We start from the raw sequence: 6,124 nt of genomic DNA, 5'->3' as shown, positions 1-6,124 counted from the left end.
ACCAGAGATGTTCTCTGTTTAGTCAGTCCTCCAGATCAGAAGCAGTAGGGATGACCAGAGATGTTCTCTGTTTAGTCAGTCCTCCAGATCAGAAGCAGTAGAGATGACCAGAGATGTTCTCTGTTTAGTCAGTCCTCCAGATCAGAAGCAGTAGAGATGACCAGAGATGTTCTCTGTTTAGTCAGTCCTCCAGATCAGAAGCAGTAGAGATGACCAGAGATGTTCTCTGTTTAGTCAGTCCTCCAGATCAGAAGCAGTAGAGATGACCAGAGATGTTCTCTGTTTAGTCAGTCCTCCAGATCAGAAGCAGTAGAGATGACCAGAGATGTTCTCTGTTTAGTCAGTCCTCCAGATCAGAAGCAGTAGAGATGACCAGGGATGTTCTCTGTTTAGTCAGTCCTCCAGATCAGAAGCAGTAGAGATGACCAGAGATGTTCTCTGTTTAGTCAGTCCTCCAGATCAGAAGCAGTAGAGATGACCAGAGATGTTCTCTGTTTAGTCAGTCCTCCAGATCAGAAGCAGTAGGGATGACCAGAGATGTTCTCTGTTTAGTCAGTCCTCCAGATCAGAAGCAGTAGAGATGACCAGAGATGTTCTCTGTTTAGTCAGTCCTCCAGATCAGAAGCAGTAGGGATGACCAGAGATGTTCTCTGTTTAGTCAGTCCTCCAGATCAGAAGCAGTAGAGATGACCAGAGATGTTCTCTGTTTAGTCAGTCCTCCAGATCAGAAGCAGTAGAGATGACCAGAGATGTTCTCTGTTTAGTCAGTCCTCCAGATCAGAAGCAGTAGAGATGACCAGAGATGTTCTCTGTTTAGTCAGTCCTCCAGATCAGAAGCAGTAGAGATGACCAGAGATGTTCTCTGTTTAGTCAGTCCTCCAGATCAGAAGCAGTAGAGATGACCAGAGATGTTCTCTGTTTAGTGAGTCCTCCAGATCAGAGGCAGTAGAGATGACCAGGGATGTTCTCTGTTTAGTGAGTCCTCCAGATCAGAGGCAGTAGAGATGACCAGAGATGTTCTCTGTTTAGTGAGTCCTCCAGATCAGAGGCAGTAGTGATGACCAGAGATGTTCTCTGTTTAGTCAGTCCTCCAGATCAGAAGCAGTAGAGATGACCAGAGATGTTCTCTGTTTAGTCAGTCCTCCAGATCAGAGGCAGTAGAGATGACCAGGGATGTTCTCTGTTTAGTCAGTCCTCCAGATCAGAAGCAGTAGAGATGACCAGAGATGTTCTCTGTTTAGTCAGTCCTCCAGATCAGAAGCAGTAGAGATGACCAGAGATGTTCTCTGTTTAGTCAGTCCTCCAGATCAGAAGCAGTAGGGATGACCAGAGATGTTCTCTGTTTAGTCAGTCCTCCAGATCAGAAGCAGTAGGGATGACCAGAGATGTTCTCTGTTTAGTCAGTCCTCCAGATCAGAAGCAGTAGGGATGACCAGAGATGTTCTCTTCATACGTGTGAATTGGATAATTTTCCTGCTAAGCTGCTGACATTCAACATGTAACGCTTGCTTTTGGGTGTCTTTATGAATGTTGTGAAGTAAAAATAAATAAAAATAAATAAAAATAAATAATATATAAATAATGTATTATATATATATATTATATATAATATAAACATGAAGAGTAAAGTACAGATTTGCTGACACATTATTAGATATAGACAGTAGATGGTGGTGTCTACCTAGTATTGGGACTTGCTCATGGTCAAGGTATGAAGTGCACTGAGTGTACAAAACATTAGGAACACCTATTAATGGGTTGCATTATGGGTTGGGAACAGCTTCAATTCGGTGGGTTTTGGACTCTACAAGCTGTCGAAATCCTTCCACAGGGATGCTGGCCCACGTTGACACCAATGCTTCCCACAGTTGTGTCAAGTTGGGGCTCCCAGGCTTCCCGGCTGCATCACAACCGGCCGTGACTGGGAGTCCCATAGGGTGGCACACAATTGGCCCAGCGTCATCCGGATTTTGCCTGGGTAGGCCGTCCTTGTAAATACGAATATGTTCTTAACTGACTTGCCTATTTAAATAAAGTAAAAATAAAGTAAAAAAGAAAATAAATAAAAAGTTGTCTGGACGTCTTTTGGGTTGTGGACCATTGATATACACAGGAAACTGTTTAGCGTGAAAAACCCAGCAGAGTTGCAGTTTTTGACATATTCAAACCAGTGCACTTCGCACCTACTACCATATCCCATTCAAAGGAACTTAAATCTTTTGTCTTGCCCGTTCAACCTCTCAATGCCACACATGCACACATACACAATCCAATTGAACCTGTCTCCTCCCCTTTCAACAACTCTAATTGTAGTGGATTTAACAAGTGACATCAGTAGCTGGATTCAGCTGGTCAGTCTGTGTGGTGTTGTGTGGTCATAGAAAACACAGAATGAAAATAGTAATGATTTATTCATGATTCTAGTGTGGATTCAGTCTGAGGGACGATGTATATAAATATTCAATACGGTTTCATTTGCATTTCATAGTACAAATCGCACACATATACATATTCACACACCAACAGACACATGCACACACATACACACACCACAGATACATTAAATTATTTATCATCAAAATTCCTTCTGCGAGTGTCTCTCACTTACGGCTGGTGGCAATTTAACTGGGGAGGACAGGGGCAAAATAAAGGCTGGTGGCAATTTAACTGGGGAGGACAGGGGCAAAGTAAAGGCTGGTGGCAATTTAACTGGGGAGGACAGGGGCAAAATAAAGGCTGGTGGCAATTTAACTGGGGAGGACAGGGGCAAAATAAAGGCTGGAATGACAATTTAACTGGGGAGGACAGGGGCAAAATAAAGGCTGGAATGACAATTTAACTGGGGAGGACAGGGGCAAAATAAAGGCTGGAATGGCAATTTAACTGGGGAGGACAGGGGCAAAATAAAGGCTGGTGGCAATTTAACTGGGGAGGACAGGGGCAAAATAAAGGCTGGAATGACAATTTAACTGGGGAGGACAGGGGCAAAATAAAGGCTGGAATGACAATTTAACTGGGGAGGACAGGGGCAAAATAAAGACTGGAATGACAATTTAACTGGGGAGGACAGGGGCAAAATAAAGGCTGGAATGACAATTTAACTGGGGAGGACAGGGGCAAAATAAAGACTGGAATGACAATTTAACTGGGGAGGACAGGGGCAAAATAAAGACTGGAATGACAATTTAACTGGGGAGGACAGGGGCAAAATAAAGACTGGAATGACAATTTAACTGGGGAGGACAGGGGCAAAATAAAGGCTGGAATGACAATTTAACTGGGGAGGACAGGGGCAAAGTAAAGGCTGGTGGCAATTTAACTGGGGAGGACAGGGGCAAAATAAAGGCTGGAATGACAATTTAACTGGGGAGGACAGGGGCAAAATAAAGGCTGGAATGACAATTTAACTGGGGAGGACAGGGGCAAAATAAAGACTGGAATGACAATTTAACTGGGGAGGACAGGGGCAAAATAAAGACTGGAATGACAATTTAACTGGGGAGGACTGGGGCAAAATAAAGACTGGAATGACAATTTAACTGGGGAGGACAGGGGCAAAGTAAAGGCTGGTGGCAATTTAACTGGGGAGGACAGGGGCAAAATAAAGGCTGGAATGACAATTTAACTGGGGAGGACAGGGGCAAAGTAAAGGCTGGTGGCAATTTAACTGGGGAGGACAGGGGCAAAATAAAGGCTGGAATGATAATTTAACTGGGGAGGACAGGGGCAAAATAAAGGCTGGAATGGCAATTTAACTGGGGAGGACAAGGGCAAAGTAAAGGCTGGTGGCAATTTAACTGGGGAGGACAGTGGCAAAATAAAGGCTGGAATGACAATTTAACTGGGGAGGACAGGGGCAAAGTAAAGGCTGGTGGCAATTTAACTGGGGAGGACAGGGGCAAAATAAAGGCTGGAATGACAATTTAACTGGGGAGGACAGGGGCAAAGTAAAGGCTGGTGGCAATTTAACTGGGGAGGACAGGGGCAAAATAAAGGCTGGAATGATAATTTAACTGGGGAGGACAGGGGCAAAATAAAGGCTGGAATGGCAATTTAACTGGGGAGGACAAGGGCAAAGTAAAGGCTGGTGGCAATTTAACTGGGGAGGACAGTGGCAAAATAAAGGCTGGAATGACAATTTAACTGGGGAGGACAGGGGCAAAATAAAGACTGGAATGGCAATTTAACTGGGAAGGACAGGGGCAAAATAAAGGCTGGAATGATAATTTAACTGGGGAGGACAGGGGCAAAATAAAGGCTGGAATGACAATTTAACTGGGGAGGACAAGGGCAAAGTAAAGGCTGGTGGCAATTTAACTGGGGAGGACAGTGGCAAAATAAAGGCTGGAATGACAATTTAACTGGGGAGGACAGGGGCAAAATAAAGACTGGAATGGCAATTTAACTGGGAAGGACAGGGGCAAAATAAAGGCTGGAATGATAATTTAACTGGGGAGGACAGGGGCAAAATAAAGGCTGGAATGACAATTTAACTGGGGAGGACAGGGGCAAAGTAAAGGCTGGTGGCAATTTAACTGGGGAGGACAGGGGAAAAATAAAGGCTGGTGGCAATTTAACTGGGGAGGACAGGGGCAAAATAAAGGCTGGTGGCAATTTAACTGGGGAGGACAGGGGCAAAATAAAGGCTGGTGGCAATTTAACTGGGGAGGACAGGGGCAAAATAAAGGCTGGTGGCAATTTAACTGGGGAGGACAGGGGCAAAATAAAGGATGGTGGCAATTTAACTGGGGAGGACAGGGGCAAAATAAAGGCTGGAATGACAATTTAACTGGGGAGGACAGGGGCAAAATAAAGGCTGGAATGATAATTTAACTGGGGAGGACAGGGGCAAAATAAAGGCTGGTGGCAATTTAACTGGGGAGGACAGGGGCAAAATAAAGGCTGGTGGCAATTTAACTGGGGAGGACAGGGGCAAAATAAAGGCTGGTGGCAATTTAACTGGGGAGGACAGGGGCAAAATAAAGGCTGGTGGCAATTTAACTGGGGAGGACAGGGGCAAAATAAAGGCTGGAATGACAATTTAACTGGGGAGGACAGGGGCAAAATAAAGGCTGGTGGCAATTTAACTGGGGAGGACAGGGGCAAAATAAAGGCTGGAATGACAATTTAACTGGGGAGGACAGGGGCAAAATAAAGGCTGGTGGCAATTTAACTGGGGAGGACAGGGGCAAAATAAAGGCTGGTGGCAATTTAACTGGGGAGGACAGGGGCAAAATAAAGGCTGGTGGCAATTTAACTGGGGAGGACAGGGGCAAAATAAAGTCTGGAATGACAATTTAACTGGGGAGGACAGGGGCAAAATAAAGACTGGTGGCAATTTAACTGGGGAGGACAGGGGCAAAATAAAGGCTGGAATGATAATTTAACTGGGGAGGACAGGGGCAAAATAAAGGCTGGAATGATAATTTAACTGGGGAGGACATGGGCAAAATAAAGGCTGGAATGACAATTTAACTGGGGAGGACAGGGGCAAAATAAAGGCTGGTGGCAATTTAACTGGGGAGGACAGGGGCAAAGTAAAGTCTGGTGGCAATTTAACTGGGGAGGACAGGGGCAAAATAAAGGCTGGTGGCAATTTAACTGGGGAGGACAGGGGCAAAATAAAGGCTGGTGGCAATTTAACTGGGGAGGACAGGGGCAAAATAAAGGCTGGTGGCAATTTAACTGGGGAGGACAGGGGCAAAATAAAGGCTGGAATGACAATTTAACTTGGGAGGACAGGGGCAAAATAAAGACTGGTGGCAATTTAACTGGGGAGGACAGGGGCAAAATAAAGGCTGGTGGCAATTTAACTGGGGAGGACAGGGGCAAAATAAAGGCTGGAATGACAATTTAACTGGGGAGGACAGGGGCAAAATAAAGGCTGGTGGCAATTTAACTGGGGAGGACAGGGGGAAAATAAAGGCTGGTGGCAATTTAACTGGGGAGGACAGGGGCAAAATAAAGACTGGAATGACAATTTAACTGGGGAGGACAGGGGCAAAATAAAGGCTGGAATGACAATTTAACTGGGGAGGACAGGGGCAAAGTAAAGGCTGGTGGCAATTTAACTGGGGAGGACAGGGGCAAAATAAAGGCTGGAATGACAATTTAACTGGGGAGG

The sequence above is a fragment of the Oncorhynchus kisutch genome, linkage group LG19, assembly GCF_002021735.2.
Source record: "Oncorhynchus kisutch isolate 150728-3 linkage group LG19, Okis_V2, whole genome shotgun sequence".
NCBI classification, from domain to species: domain Eukaryota; kingdom Metazoa; phylum Chordata; class Actinopteri; order Salmoniformes; family Salmonidae; genus Oncorhynchus; species Oncorhynchus kisutch.
This window is presented reverse-complemented; position numbering follows the sequence as displayed.